The 17,500-nt window shown below is 41.0% G+C and overlaps 2 long non-coding RNA genes across 2 annotated transcripts in view; both read left to right on the top strand.

The window, feature by feature from the left end:
- Positions 1-6,875, top strand: part of LOC149136187 (uncharacterized) — a 100,015-nt gene extending 93,140 nt beyond the window's left edge. Inside the window, exon 2 of the long non-coding RNA XR_016241627.1 lies at positions 6,566-6,875. This is a non-coding gene — a long non-coding RNA (uncharacterized LOC149136187). The remainder of the gene's footprint in view (positions 1-6,565) is intronic.
- The window catches only part of LOC149136186 (uncharacterized), a 42,465-nt gene that overhangs the window by 13,652 nt on the left and 11,313 nt on the right, over positions 1-17,500 (top strand). The gene's annotated exons all lie outside the window — the stretch shown is intronic.

The following is a 17,500-nucleotide window of genomic DNA, read 5'->3' as shown; positions in this document are numbered from 1 at the left end:
CGGAAGTGAAACAGTCTTTAACATTTCGAGCCTACGCTCTTCCACAGAAAGGAAAAGAGAAAAAAAAGAATGTGTAGTGGTTAGTGATCTATCATGGTGAATGCCGGACAGAAGAGCCACACAGGAGAGCTAGGAAGAAGGGGAGATAATTAAGTGGGGGTGATCCCAAAACGAAGGTGCGCGTGCGATGTATAAGAGCGCATTATGTGCGTGTGGAAGAGGGATGGTGACCTTGACGTGTGCGTGTGTGCATGTGTAGGTGTGTGGATGATGGTGTGGGGCTGGGAGGTGGTCAGTGCTAGTGTGTGCGTGGTGATGTGATGTAGTGTTGTGTCGTGTGGTGGTGTTGGGAGGTGGGGGAGGTGAGAGTGGGGAAAGCAAGTGTGGGGTGTGGGTTAAGCTGAGGGTAGGGGTAGAAGTGGGGCATGTGGGAATGGGTGTAAGGAATGGGGTGGGATGGATAGGGAAGGTGGTGTTGGATTGTGTAGAGTAAGGTTACGAGAGGGGGGCGATGAAGGAAGAGGGGGAAGGGAGAAAGTGGGTAGGAGTGAAGAGAAAAAGGAGAATATATATAACTGAGTGGGAGTGAAGAGAAGTAGGAGTCGGAGCAAGAGAGGAAAGGTGGGTGGGAGGAAGTAGGTGTGAGAGGAAGAGAGGAGAGGGGAGGTGGGTTGAACCCTTGTGACGCAAAGGAGCGAAGAGAGAAGATTAAACCCTGTTCACAGCGAAGACGGGAGTCCGGATGGCCCCTGTGCAAGGACAATCCGAACACAGACAGGGATTGCAAAGAGTGACCGGTTGAGCGGAAATGGCGCGAGACCGGGGTGTCAGTGCCGAGTCGGATGTCTCGGAGGTGTTCCGTGAACCGGTCAGCCAAGCAGTGTCCCGTTTGCCCGATGTATAGAGAAAGGCAGATAGAGCAGGAGATGCAGTAGATGACATTGGTAGAAGTGTAGGTGAAGGAGTCGGTGATATGATAGGGTCCGTGATGGGTGCCGGTGAGGAGGGTGTGTTAGAGAGTTAAGAGCAAGTGCGACAGCGTGGGCGGGAGCAAGGGAACGAGCCAGGTTGGGAGGTTGGGTTAGGAAAGAAGCTGTGTACCAAGAGGTCTCATAGGTTGTGGGCTCGTTTGAAGGAGGGGAGGGGTCGGTTAGGGAGATGGCTAGCCTGAATTGCATAAGGATCCGTGAGGATAGATGGAAGACGATAAAGATGGTGATTACAAGGGGCAAGGGCGAACTTTCAATGTAGAAGGTGACTATAAGAGAGAATATGGACTGTGGATCAAGGAGGAAAGAGAGAGCTTGTAATTTCATAAAAGAGTAAAAGGAGAGTAACAGATAGCTAGAGATAGGGGTAGAGGTGAATATAGTGAATGATGAACAAGAGTGTGGATACGGTTGATGGGAAATATCAGTATGGAGAGGGTATAGAAGTGGTTGAAGAAGGAGGATAGATCGGAAAGTAGGATGATGTAAGAGTGGGGAAAGTGAGAGGTACAGTGACAGAGAGGGAGGTCAGAGGTTTGCGAGAGTAGCTGTGGTGAGTGGGCGACATCGTAGTGGGTACATTGGTCGCAGATATCAGAGGGAGTTGAGGATGATAGCACATGTAGAAATGTGTTAAGATATCGTATGGCAGGCCTAAGACGAAGCTCAAAGGAGAGAGAGGTAACTGAAGGAACAGGAAGATGGTGACTGATGAAAATTATGTGGGAAAGAATGATAATGAGAATGAGGGATGGATATTAATAGGTTTAAGAATGAGAAGGAGGTAACTGGTAGCACAAAAAGTGGAGATGGAATGCGCCGATTCTGCTCTGAATTTATTACAGCGACCAAGTAATTCCATAGTTAAAGAAGTGATGGTGGGACGTGTGTAGAGAGAATGAAATTTGGGGAATACTTGACAGGGTAGATTTGGTGCAAGGTCTGGGCCTAGCATGCACAGGCATGTACAAAACGCTTTCAGGGTTTTATTTTCACCGTGACGTACAGGTCTTTTTGATCCCAGCGAATCGACTGTCATCTTGGTCCTTTGCTATCTCCTCCGTGAGACTCAGTATCTTGAGAACTGACTTCATCCCATGTCTTCCTGGATCTAACTCTTCCACAAGTTCCATCCTCTTTAAGTGACTACCTCTTCTTTATACAGCTGTCTTCATCCACACACATGGCATTGGACATCCAACGAAGCATACGAGCTTTATTCCTCCCTAGTCTTTTGCATGTCTTCCTCATTCAGGGCCCACGACTCACTACTTCGTAGAATTGCTGTTCGCACACAAGCATGATGCCATCTACATTTCACTCTGAGAGAGAGAGGGGGAGGGGAGAGGGGGAGAGAGGGGGGAGAGAGAGGGGGGAGGAGAGAGAGAGGGGGAGGGGAGAGAGAGAGAGGGGGAGAAACAGAGTGACAGATAGACATTTTGTTGGCTCCCGAGGTAATAACTCTCTGAACTTTCTGCATCCTAATCTTGTTCTAGCACCTATACTTTCAGAGCATCCTACTCCACTGCTAATTAGGTCACCTAGGTAACAGAAACTATTTACTACTGCAGAGAATTTGTGAAAAATCGATTCCTCCCCGCTACTACCGTGTTCTTAATGATTATTGTTCCTGCACATCTTCCACACATGAAGTCTACTTCCTCTATTAACTCTTCTGTGCTTCCATTGCACCTTTTATGGATCAATAGCTTGTACAGAGTATACCATATGGAATTCCTGCTTACACCTTTTCTACATATCAAATTGAGCCATTTTCCTATTTACTAGAGCTTTGTTCTTTACTAAGTTAGCTTTAATGGGATTTGATTGCAGGTTTTGCTTCCACACCTAGAATTCCGCAATGAAAACAAAGTCATCAACGTATTGTAGTTTCCAAGGGTAGCCAGTCTTAAATTCCTCTGTTGTGGCCTGGAGGACTATGGTGAATAGGGAGGGACTGAGAACAGAGCTCTGGTAAACTCCTACCTGTATTCTAAATTCGTCATTGTAGCTGTGGCTAACTCTTACCTTACTGACAGCATCTCTGCACATGGCTTCTATGGCTCTCACAAGCAACTCGCCTACTCCTAGCTTTCTCGGGGACCACCAGATCACTAAAGAGGAACTATGACGAAAGCTTTATCCAGATCGGCGAATGCTAAGTCTAATGGTTTACGTTTAGGTAAATATGTCTCCAGTAGTTGTCTTACTAAATAGAGAGCATCAACAGTAATTCTCCTTGGCGCAAAGACAAACTGCATCTCATCTGACCTAATTCCTTTCCTAGTTAACTGAGTCATAACTATCTCTGTAACTTTCATGGCCGGGTCCAGCAATTTGATATCTCTGCAATTATTCTTATCTAAAGCATTGTCTTTAGTTTTGCAAATGTTGCTACACTAGCCATTGAGTAAGACACTTTCCAGTACAATCTGATTAACTATATGAGCGACTAGGTCATATCTTAATCCATAAGATATTTTAAGCATCTCAGCAGTGATTCCTGATGGACCAGGGCCTTCCCCTACCTTCATATCCTTACTCGCCTCATCTACCATACTGCTATCAACTAGGATAGTTAGTCCCTCTATTGGATCCACGTTAAAAAGATCCCCTTTCTTCCAAACACTCTCCATGTTTAATAGCTTTTCATAGAAGCACTTTCATGTCTCTTTCCCTTCAGAATCACTAGGTGTAAGCGTGACATTATCCATCTGTACTCACTGTCCAGAATTTGCACCAGCCACAGATTTGGTCTGTAGCCCTCAGTAGGTTCCATAGGAAATTCCAGTTATCCTCTATGCTATACGTCTGTAACTCCTCTTTTTCGTCAAATGCTTCAACTGGAATTTTTCTAACATTCTAACATTCTAACTTCTGCTTGATCATTGAGTTTCCATATCTCTTTTCCAGACTGGTTTGTTTCTCTGACTCCTAGCTCTAAGTCTGAAGTCACTAACCACTAACCCACACTGGGTTGTGCATTTTTCATCGGCAAAGATTTTGTATTTACAAGCATCTGTTTGTTCTGTTTTCTAATGACATTGTAGTCAATCTAACTTGCGTGTCTACCATATTGATTAGTGATCAAGTGACTGGCTGGTTTCGTGACGTTAGTGTTACAGATAATCAAGTCATTTGCATCACAAAACTCCAGCAACCTTGTTCCCCTTTCCTTTTTAGCATCTCCATGCATCCCCTGGACTCCATCTGTGCTCTGTCCATCATGTCCCGTTGACGGCGCCAGCCACGATAATGAAATCATTGTCATTCGTAATCGAGGTAATCTGTGATAGAACTTTGCACAAATGATCTTTCAGTTTATCTGCCAGACCAGACCGCCGAACATAGGTAGAGATAAATATAACTGTAAATTTGCCCAAGATTAGACTAAGTTTAACTAACAGACTAACTAACAAACTAACTAACTAACTAACTAACTAACTAACTATGTATGTATATATATATATATATATATATATATATATATATATATATATATGTTTGTGTGTGTGTGTGTGTGTGTGTGTGTGTGTGTGTGTGTGGCTGAAAGATTAAAATTAAACAAAGGACATTTTAATCCTTCAGCTATTTAATGCTTCTGGGGCCTACAATCGCCTATATTATTGATTCTGTTATCATTTTTTCATTGTTACACTAGATAATAATAGAGTCAATATCTTCGCAAATATTTTCTCTTGAATTATATGCTCCGTATTAAAATATATATATTAAAATATATATAAGCGGGTGAGTCAAAAAGTAACGCTATTTTGTTTAGGACAGGTATAATTACCAACACAGGAACATGTATCATACATCAAAATGAAACTGGTCCTCTGTGGATCACATCCCTATTTTTCAATATAGTCACCGTTTCTCTCAATAGCAATGTTCCACCTTTGAATGAGGGTATGTATCCCTGCCCCGTAAAATTCTGTTGACTGTTCTTTAAGCCACTTCTTCACTACAGTTTTCACTTCCTTGTCACTGGATTATCATCGTCACTGGACTATCATCGTCACTGAACTATCATCGTCACTGAATTGTCATCTCTTCGGCCCCATGAAAGAAGGTACGAGAGGCAAACATTATTCCAGTGACGAGGAAGTGAAAACTGTACTGAAGAAGTGGCTTAAAGAACAGTCAACAGAATTTTACGGGGCAGGGATACATACTCTCATTCGAAGGTGGTTCATTGCTATTGAGAGAAACGGTAATTATGTTGAGAAGTAGGGATGTGATCCACAGAGGACCAGCTTCATTTTGATGTATGATACATGTTCCTGTGTTTTGATGTATGATACATGTTCCTGTGTTGGCATGAGGAACCGTGGGTAACGGGAGAGTGTCAACATCTATATGGGATTCTCGAAAATTAAACAGTCCGCTTCCAATCTGAGGGGAGCGCGTTCAAAATGCTAAATGTATGTGAAACCGATCTCTAACTTTGTGGCCACTTTGCTCCCGCGCAACCGATCTTGATCAAACTTGGCATGAGGAACCGTGGATACCCGAAGAGTCTCAATATTTGTGTGAGATTCATGAAAATTAACCGGTCCGGTTCCAATCTGGTAAAATCCGACAAAACGAATTACCCCTCTCTCACTATTTAATGACTCTCCTACTATTCTTTATGCTTACCACCTCTTATTGAGAGCTGTAGTTTGAGAAGTGGTAATTGACAAAAAAAAAAGGCAAAACCACGTTGGAAAACCAAAATAATTCCTTTACAACGAGGTCCTGCTTTCCATCAAAGTAAGACTGGTCAGAGAAGAAGTCACAATGGCAAATTTTGGTCTTCCAGAGCCAGATTTTGAAAGTGAACTAGAAGTTCTGCCAATGATACTGCAGGAAGAGCTCAATTTTGATAAAGCTGCTCTCTGTGACCGAGTTTTCGAGAGGTATCCAACACTAAATGTTGAACAGAAGTCTATCTTTGACCAAGTTGTTGGATCAGTTATAAAGAAGGAGGGGAAAATATTTTGCTTGAACGCGAGTGGTGGCTCTGAGAAGACTTACACAATCAATCTGATTCTCGCTGAAGTTCGATCACAAGGTCATATTGCTGTTGCCACTGCTGTCTCTCCATTGCATTTGATTGATTCTACAAGGCTACAGGGCCTTTGTGAAGTGGTCTTCAGGGATATTGATGAGAAATATGGAGAGGGACTATGGATGAGCAGCAGTGCCATCATTACTCCTACAAACAAGGCTGCTGAAGAAGTGAATACAGTTGTCATGTCGAAACTTCTACAAGGAGATAGTAAAACTTATCGAAGCTCTGACACTTTACACGAAAACGAGAATGAGTTCCCGGTAGAACTGATCAATGATCGCAATCCATCAGGGTTTCCACCACACATTTTGGTTTTGAAGAAGCATTATTCCATTATGCTGCTCAGAAACCTTGATCCGTCAGAAGGTCATTGCAACGGAACAAGATATATAGCCTTGAATCTGCACAACCACCTTACTGAAGTAGAAGTGGCCAATGGGACACATGCTGGAATCCGAATAATGATACCACGAATTCCACTGACCACCACTAAAGAGTATCCGTTCTCATTTTCCAGGAAGCAGTTTCCTGTGAAGCCGGCTTTTGGAATGACATCAAACAAATCCCAGGGCCAGACCTTAGAGAAAGCTGGAATTTACAAGCCGACACCTGTGTTCAGCCATAGCCAGTTCTATGTTGCCAACAGCAGGGTTGGTTTTGAGAACAATGTGCATGTATTGGCTTTGGCCTCAGAGTATAAGGGTATAAAAGGAATCTGCTCTGACAACGTTGTCTATAACGAAATTCTTTAAGAAAATTGTAGTAAGTTTCACATTTTACTTTCAAACTACGAACAGGAGTTTAGATATGTACTAGCAGAATCAATCTTCCGGAGGGCGGTGATTCAGCTAGTATATACATAAATATGTATGTATGTATGTATGTATGTATGCATGTATGTATGTATGTATGTATGTATTTATGTATGCATGTATGTATGTATGAATGTATGTATGTATGTATGAATGTATGCATGTATGTATGTATGAATGTATACAGACAGACAGATAGACAGATAGATAGACTGATAGATAGATAAAATAAAATCAGTGACGAGTCTCAAAATAAAGTCAATTATTCGCTGTCGTCTGTTTTCACCAGAAGATTGTTAAGAAGGCGCGAAGTCGGTCGAAACCCTGGTAGTCAGATCTCAATTATATATTTTTCGTCTCGACTCTGTAACTAAGTAAACAAGATCCCCTTCAGTGATAGGTTTGGTTAAATACGACTTGTTAGGTCCACCCTGCTACTCTTCTCTCTTATTTCTTCCATTTCTTCTTATTTCATTTCTATGCACAGGTATAAGCACATGCACGCACGCACGCACGCGCGCACATACATACACACACACATACACACCCACAAACATACACAAACGCACACACATATATATATATATACACAATTTCAATGAATACAGTACATACGTATTCATTGAAACTTTGTGCGTGTGTGCAGGTATGGATATATATATATATACACATTCATTAAATATATATGTATGTATATATATATATATATATGAAAGAGAGAGAGAGAGGGAGGGAGTGAGAGTCAGATACCTCTGTCTCCTATTGGTATAGAAGACAGCAACTTTTCTCAGTCTCTTTTATTGAATATTTCCTTCTTTCTTTCTGTATCTATTTGCTTTCTTAGTCAGCTCTCTCTGAAGGATGTCTGTAATTTAAAAAAAAGCCTTTTGTACTAACCCTAACTCTAAACCCCCCGTAAACTGCTCTTTATATCGTGAGGCGGTTCGTACGCAAGGGAGTGCACTGGGATTAAAATCTTTCTTCTTCTTCTTCTTCTTCTTCTTCTTCTTCTTCTTCTTCTTCTTCTTCTTCTGTTGTTGCTGCTGCTGCTACTGCGATAACGTCACCATGCTGAGCAGACGATAGATTTCATAAGTGATTATTGCTCCATAGATAGGTTATTATTGCTCCATAGAACCTAAGTTAACAGCAAGACATATTTGGAAACAATGACACTCTCTGGTATTAACCATTTCGATGGAGACAAGGAACTGCAGAGAGAGTTGAACGCTGCATTCCATTTTCCAAGTGACAGCAAACCGCTCACACACATACGCACACACGCATGCGCACACACAAACACAGACACACACACACACACACGTACACACACACGCATACACACATACACACACGCACACGCACACTCACACATTTTCACATTCACAAACATGCATAGACGTCGAACCAAGATAGCGTGGTAAGAGTTGCAGTTTCAGAAAAAGTGCATCTTTTTGACGACAGGAATAATGCATTGTTTTCTCTTCTTTCCAGCATAGCAGGCGGTTACAATGACCGAGAGAGAACATGCAAAAGGAAAATAATAGACATCGCCATTTTAGGACTTCGTGTCGCTTGGCATACCGGGTAAAAAAAAAAAGAGCTGATAGTTTGAGATTGTCAAAGAACGTGACATGATATTTCTGTGTAATTCTGCTTTGAAACGAAATATATTTGTAAAGAAGAAAAATGTCTAAATGTGGTTTCTAAACTTTCTAAAATTTTCTACAAGTTCTGAAAATTTCAGTTTTGAATATCTTTACATTTTATCCTTCCAGTACAAAGAAAATAATTGAAATTTAAGTAATTTATAAAACAGGCTAGACGTCACACTTTCAGAGAAGGGCTTTACACAGCGAAAATCGCGTCTTGCTATTTAAGCAAAATTTCCTGTCTTCCACTTTTCCTCAATCAGTTAGGTAACACACAGCCCCAAAGCCAATCATATCTACCTGGAACCGAATGACATTCAACACACGTAGTTCATCAAGGACAGATTATACGTTTGTTTCCATGTTACAGCTCTTCTATTCAGACCCGTCAGATGGTTTTTGCTTTTTCGTGTCTGAGAACACGCGTCTTAATTCCGAAAATGCAACCTTCATGTTTCGTGGCGAAGGAATGGTCGTGTACCATTCTTTTCGCTGCCAGCACGCTAACGCCTTGATGTCTTTCCTAATCACCCCTTTTAATTTCCCTCTAATCTTTTGTATGTTATAACTACTTCTTTGCTAACCCCCTACCGATTCTCCCTTAATTCCTCACCTCGGAGAGACCCACCACCAGTTGTCGACGATCGCCCTCACTGAGTCCCTGTCTATGTACCCCATCTAGATTGATCTGTGTAGTTAAATACTCGAAATTATGAACATTTCATTTTGTCCTTATTTGCAGATGACGTAGAAACTATATCTTGATTCGACCTGATAATTTAGTTTCTCTAAGATCCCACTGACACATAAATGAAATATTGCCAGTATCTTCTATACACTTGAAAATGTCTGAGCAAGTCTTTATGTCCACTTCCACTCCTCTCTTTTATCATCTCCTCCCACGTAATCCCTGTCTGCCATTTCAATCACCCACCAACACTACTGAATGGGATGATCCTTAAAACGTTTCTAGGTGCCTGAATAAGTTTAATCGCTCGGTCTCAGTCAGGGAATAGACAGCCTCTAGTCTGAAGGGCCTACCTTTGTTACTTCTCACGTCTAAGACCATCCGAGTACAAATATATCATCCTTATTACAAGATCCAAACATTCCTGAAGAAATACTGCAACTCCATTCGGTCACCCAAAAAGTAGAAAAAGTAACTTTACGTTCAGAACACCAGGAATTCCAACCGTTGCTTGCATCACTGAATTTTCCGTCTTTTTCGAAAGTCTATAATGTCCTTCATAAAATTTCAATATATCTCTTTACATTTCTGATATGGTCGTCTCAAGAAGTCGATTTGGTTTCAGATATGGAAGAATTTTGTTGGTGCTCTCTCTCGTCGTATTTAGGATGGTGTAGCTAAACTGTATGTGTAGGTTGTTGTTGTCTATGTTCTGATCGTTGCTTTCTTTGGAGCTGCTGTCGCATGTTTGGTTACTGTTGTTTATTCCGTAGTTTTTATCTGTTCTTTTCGATGTAGTTGTTATTGTGTTTGTGTTTAATCTTGTGGAGAAGTGGTTCCTCTTCTGCTTCACTTCTCGGTAGTCTCGACATTGTTTTTGGTAATTGTTGCTGTTATTATTACAGTTGTTATTCATGTTTTGGGGATTTAATTCTAGATTTTGGTAGCCACACTGATTATCATTGATTTGGTTCCAGCCGGGAGATGTATGGCACCTAGGCCGTCTATACCCCAACGCAATAAGGAAGTGGGTGCCGTTCAACAGGTCTATCTGGTCAAGAATTTTCCTATGATCCAAGAATTTTAAACCAATTTTCGACCAATCGACCCTCTTTATTTTTTTTTTCGGTATGTGTGGGTCAGAACCTATTTATTTACAGCGAGATTCTCTCCTGAGCTTCTAACATGAGGAATATCATCAGACAAAAGATGTCTAATTCTGTTAGAATACCTCTCTCTGTCGCCTTCCCTACTCGCAATAAATAACCACTCTGAAACAACGAAACCCGTCCCTTCAACAGGAAATGAAAGACCAGATGTTTTATCCTGGTCACATGTTGTCCGATATGCGATATGATTATGCGGTGGAAATACATTATCGTGGCGATATAGGCATTCGTCCATATCTGTTCGACCTTTCTTTGACATTTTTCTATATCCTATCAATTTCACAGATGAGCAGCAGTTCTTTCCTTGGAAAGGGCTGCTCAGTGGTCTAAACAGAGCTTGCCTAATTCTGAAAATCGCCAGCAATTCCTCACCGAGTTGTTGTCTTCTTTCAGTGATCCATGGCAATATCCAAGAAATTTACATTCTAAGAAGCTGTAGAACTCGGGCATGATTTGACTTCGACGATGTACATCAAATGTGTGTGCGCGCGCGCGTGTATGCATACATGAATGTATGTATGTATGCATGCATGTATGCATGTATAGATGGATAGAAGGATGGATGGATGGATGGATGGATATCGTGACTGTTGCTGTGGTAACGGAGATCGAAGCCACTTGGTACAGATTGACCTTGAACACTCTACTGTACACTTGAACGCGTACAAAAAAGCATTTGCTGCAGAATTCAGCTTCGAAGAAATATTTTTACTTCAGCCTTTCTGTAAAAACCCATCGAAAAAAGCACCAAATGACGTTAACAAAGAACCGTAGCTAGAAAGAGTGGCACTTTCATGGTGCTGGCAATTTCCGTTCAGTTGGATAAGTCTGTAATACGCTTGGAGGGGGCCCATGGCTGGGTAATGAAATCAACGGCTGCCCTGGATGATACACTTTCTAGCTACGCCATTAATCAATGGACGGTCATACACAGTTTTGGTTTGATTTTGCCATTGAGTGACAGATGCCGCCTGAGTCACAAAGAGTTAAACCGGAACTTCTGTTCCTATATATAGAAAACAGCAAACAAAGCTGGTGTATGTATCGAGGCTTATCAAGCCGGAATTGATCTAATATACGGGTCTTAAATTTCAAGAAGCAGAATAAACACAGAAACACCGTGTTTGGTAGTTCACTGACGTCATTTGGAACTTGATTCTATGTATCTTTTCCCATAATGTCTTTTTTCGAAAAGTAAATCCTGTGGCGGATGCTTTTCACGTTCCAGTGAATACGAGCGTGTTAGAATAGATGTATACAATTTTATTTTGCTCCTCGTTGCTTTGTGCGCGAGTATACTGCGCGTGTGTGTGTGTGTGTGTGTGTGTGTGTGTGTGTGTAATTACAGCTGACATTAAGAATCAGCGATAGTCTGGTACCAAGCATGCACCATTCATTTACTAATGGGCTTAGGTGTCTATCTAATCGTGAGCACAGATATTCTTGATCCTGCTGGTCATTTGAGAGCGAGAGCGACTTGGCAGCTCGTATCACGCTTTCCCTAATTGTCTTTGGTACTCGTGAACATACATATACATCCACTCGGCGCTTGACTGGGCCGAGTGTGAGACAGCATTGCATTAGTCAAAATTGTAGGACGTCAGTCATGTTTTCAGATGTGGGTTTAGATTCCACGGGTAGCCTTCGACTTACTCTATCCAAAGTATTTTAGCCCAATGTTAACGCGCTATCGTTTATAGCTTTATTTGCTTTGAGACACAAACGCGGAGTAGATAAAACAGGGGACAACTGATGGAAGGAATGTTCTTTATGTTGCATGACTTGTTTCTTTTGTTTTTTTCGTTGTTCGAAAAAAAGTTCGTCTTCTATGTTTTCGATTTTTATACTCTCGTTTCTCATTTTGTCTACGTTTTTTTGATGTCCTGTACCCATATATGCATGTGTATATATATATATATATATATATATATATATATATATATATATATATATATATATATATATATGTATATATATATACATCAGCCACACTTAAGTGGCAATATACTTCACTTTATCGTGCAGTTACTGTTAATACTTCATTTAGAGAATTAACATTGCTTGTTTTCACTTTTATATATATATATATATATATATATATGTATATATATACGTACATACAGATATATATATATACACATGCATATATATATATATATATATATATATATATATATATATATATATATATACATATACATACGTATATATATATATATATATATACATATACATACGTATATATATATATGTGTGTGTGTGTGTGTGGGTGTGGGTGTGTGTGTGTGTGTGTGTGTGTGTGTGTGTACACACACACACAAGGCCAATTTGCAGAATGGTTAAAGCGTCGAGTAGATTGCTTTACATAGATCGTTCTGGATCTCTACATTATGAGTTCAACTCCCGCCGCGGCTAATCATCTTTTGCTTTTCATCCATTGGAGGGCCATTCTGCTTTCCGGCTGTCTGTTTTTTTTTCTTCTTCTTCTTTTGGAAGTAATTCGTAGTAGTTAGGCCTGAGGAAAGAGAACTAGGATTCCATCAAATTTAAAAGTGCTCAAGACACGCTGTATGTCACGACAGCTCCCTTTACAACTCCATCAAGAAGTTGCGAGCTACAAGAAAAGCAAAGTAATGCAAATATGTATACACAGTTATAGGCAGGCCCGAGCATGGCACTGTGGTTAAGAAGTTTGGGGTTTTGGGTTCATTACTATTGCGTGGCACCTAGGGCAAGTATCTTCTACTATAGTCTCGACTTTCTGGATTCGACCTGAACCCAACCTGACATCTCCACACTTCTTCGTCGGGCCGAACTTATTCTCTCCCTAAACTGCTTCTCGTTCGCGGGGGACTTTTACCAACATTTCTCGGAAGTGACCATGGGAACGAGAATGGGCCCCAACTATGCGAACCTGTTCATTGGCTACGTTGAGGCCCAAATATTCTCACCACCACCGAACTATACAGTCGTTATATCGATGACTGCATCGGTACGACCTCACTCTCCCGCGAACAACTAGATTCCTTCCTCTTTTTTGTCCAATCCTTCCAGCCTGCCTTCGAATTCTCCTGCATTATTTCTAACTTTTCCGTTGAATTTCTCGACATTTCTGTCAGTATAGACCACTCCGTTCTTACTACCTCCATCCACTGCAAACACACTGACTCACACTCCTACCTTAACTTCTCCTCCTCCCACCCTACCCACACCAAGTCTCCGTCTGTGCAGGCTCTGTAGTGAAAGTCATGACTTTGAGACTCAGTCTCAACTCATGGCACGCCACTTCATCCTACGTGGATATCCTCTCACCACTATCTACACTGACCTTGCCAGGGCACGATCTGTGGACCGTGCCTCTGCTCTTTCTCCCCGCACCCGCCATTGCCCGTCTCCCGTTCCCCTCACCTACCACCCCACACCCTATCCCTCCAACGCACCATTCTCCGAGCTTTCCGATGACTTCAGTCCGACACCTCTACCTCGCACATCTTCCCCAACCTACCCCTTCTCTCCTTCAAACAAGCCCACAACCTAAGTGAAGCTCCTGGTCCACAGTTTCTTCCCTAACCCCACCTCCCAGCCAGTTCCCCTACTCCCGCCCACACTGTCGTACCTGCCCCTACCTCTCCAACACCACCATCCTCACAGGCACCCACCATCGTCCCTATGACATCACCGAATCCTTTACCTGCACTTCTAGTAACGTCATTTACTGCATCTCCTGCTCCTTCTACCCTTCCTTGTACATTAGTCAAACGGGACACCGCTTGGCTGACCGGTTCGTGGAACACCATCAGACTCGGCTATGACACCCCGGTCTCGCGCCATTTCCGCTCTACCGGTCAGTCACTACAATATCTGTGTTCGGACTGTCTTTGCACAGGGGCCATCTGGACTCACGCCTCCACCGAGAACAGGATTTAATCTTTCTTCGCTCCTTTGCTCGACATAGGCTCAAATCCCCTCCTCTATACATCTGACACCTACTTCCTCTCTTCATTGATACCACTTCACACTACTCCACGCACACTAGCACTGACCATTTCCCAGCGCCTACACCACAACCATCATCTACACACCCACACAGAATCTTCAATAGCGTCACCACACATGCCACTATATGAGCAACCGCACACTGTTTAACTCAGTACACACGCCACACACCATCATGCACATTCCCACACCCACACAAGCACATAATACCTGAACACAGACAATATATACTCCCACAACAACAAACACAGGCTATATATACATACACACGCAACACGCATTAACACACGCTACGAGCATAGGCAAAGATAACTTTCGCTCACATGTATACGTCTAAATATTTTTTTTACTAAATACTATTGTGTCAAGTCTTTTTTTCACTTTTCTAGTTTAGTTCAATAAAGATGCTTTTATTCCTTTTATCTTTTTCTTGTTTCACTCATTTGACTGCGGCCATGCTAGAGCACCGCCTTGAAGGATATTAGTCGAACAAATCGACTTATATTTAAAAACCTGGTACTTATTCTATCGTCTGTTTTACCGAACCACTAGGTTACGGAGACGTAAACACACTAACACCGATTGTCAAGCGGTGTTGGGAGACAAACACAAGCACAAAGACACACTCATAGGTATATACATATCATAGACATATATATATTTAAAATCATAATTTAGGGTATCTAAGAGATACCACTACGCTGGAAATAACAGTCAAAGCTTGACCCTAAAACCACAATAAATGTTCATATAGCACCAGGTGAAAAGACGAAGAGACAAAATAAACTAGCAAAAATGACTGGATAACTCCAGATCCCGGATTTCTGGCTGTGCATAAGAAATCCGGGAACTAGATTCGTCTTCTCTCCTGGTGCTATATGAACATTTATTGTGGTTTTAGAGTCATGCTTTGACTGCTATTTCCAGTGTGGTGGTATCTCTTAGATACCCTAAATTATAATTTTGGATAATTATTACCTTTGATGGTTTTTATTCCTATGCTGGCCACTTGAGATATATATACAGAGAGAGAGAATTTAAATATTGGATAAAATCTTTATAAGAATTTATCAAATAAGCGTGAAAAAACCTCATAAGGAAAAAATTTATTAATTATTCCCTATACATACATACATATATATATATATATATATATATATATATATATATATATATATATGGCGGGCTTCTTTCAATTCCCCTCTCCCAAATCTATTCACAAAGCTTTGGTTGGCTCAAGTTATAGGTGAAGGCACTTGCCCAAGGTGCCATGCAGTGGGACTGAACTTGGAACCATGTGTTTGCGAAGCAAGATTCTTATCAAACAGTCACGCTTGAGCCTACAAAAACTAAAAAAAAGTTAGCAAGCCTGAAGCGAATTTTCGTGCAGTTCGACCGATTCGTATCTTGAATCGTTCAGAACTGCAAGCAATCAAAATCCATGTGGAGTTTGTGAGATTGAACCACGCGATTGCAGCAATTTCTTTTTGTTGAAGCTCGTTGACGAAGCTAGTGATGGCTTTGGGTTGCAGAAATTGGGCATGTCCCAGCGCTAAATGGGAAACTTCAGATGTATTAATATTTGTTTTGTATTATTTCTCTGAGTTGTATAATTCTCATAGATATTCATGGTATAGACTAATGACACATTTCTAAATATCTTAACTTATGATTAACTTATGATTAATTGTTTAAATATTAAGCCTTTTCTGATATTGTGGCTCAAGTGAGATCAGTCGGAATGTAATGTATTCAACAGATATGTTTAAAATCCTACATGAGTGTGTGCGTGTATATATGTATGTGTATATATATACACACATATATATATATATATATATATATGTGTGTGTGTGTGTGTGTGTGTGTGTGTGTGTGTGTGTGTGTGTGTGTGTGTGTGTGTGTGTATACTTAGAACGTAAAGACGGACGAAAGGCCGCTAAACATTTTGCCCGGCGTGCCAATGATTCTGCCAGTTTGCCACCTTCTACCATCTTAATATTGATTTCAATATATATATAAACATACATACATACATCTGTGTAGTTTTGAAATTAAATAGTTAATTATACATCTCATTGCCCCTAATTAACTCACAACTCCCCGCTTCCTCAAAAAGACAAAAAGAGAAAGAAACGAAACTTTAATCTACTTATCAAAATCCGCATGATTTGTTGATTTTTAGGTACAAAGTTAATCCTAAACTCTCGCTCATATAAATTTAATCCTTCTTGTTGAACATTTAACATTCGAAATTTTCTTGTGAATCTGAATGTTTTATAACTGATTCACAAACGTATTTTATCGAGGAGCCCTCATATTAAATTTTCAAAACTTGCGGGACCTATATCCGTATTTTATGAACAGGGCCTTGCTGCCCTGATATTGGTTTCAAACTTTGGCACAAGGCCAGTAATTTGGTGGGAGGGTAAGGCAATTACATCGACTTCAGTGCTCAACTGGTACTTATTCTATCGACCCAGAAATTATGAAAGGCAAAATCGACCGCGGCGGAATTTGAACTCGGAACGTAAGGATGGATGAAATTCTGCATAGCATTTTGCCCGGCGTGCTAAAGATTCTGCCAAATCACCGCCGTCCGCCATCTTAATATTGACTTCAAATTTTGGCACAAACCAGCAATTTCGAGGGCGGAGTAAGTTGATTACATTGACTCCAGTGCTCAACTGGTTCTTATTTTATATCGACCCCTTAATATTCTTTCTACTATAGGCACAAGGCCCAAAATTTGTGGGGAAGGAGCATGTCGATTACATCGACCCCAGTGCGCAACGGGTACTTATTTAATCGACCCCGAAAGGTTGAAAGACAAAGTCGATTGTGGCAGAATTTGAACTCAAAACGTAAGGACGGATGAAATACTGCTAAGCATTTTGCCCGGCGTGGTAACGATTCTGCCAGCTCTTCACGTTCTAAGTTCAAATTCTATCAAGGACGACTTTGCCTTTCACCACTTGGAGGTCGATAAAATAAGTTCCAGTTGAATACTAGAGTCGTTGTAATCAACTTACCCACTTCCCTGAAATTGCTGTCCTTGGGTCAAAATTTGAAACCAATGTTAAAAAGACATTAAATTAAACAAAAATTATTTTCGCAAAAACTACAACAAATAAT

The sequence above is a fragment of the Octopus bimaculoides genome, chromosome 4 (assembly GCF_046866305.1).
Source record: "Octopus bimaculoides isolate indiv1 chromosome 4, ASM4686630v1, whole genome shotgun sequence".
NCBI classification, from domain to species: Eukaryota; Metazoa; Mollusca; class Cephalopoda; order Octopoda; family Octopodidae; genus Octopus; species Octopus bimaculoides.
The sequence above is the reverse complement of the archived record's forward strand: the minus strand, read 5'-3'. Positions and strand labels throughout refer to the sequence as shown.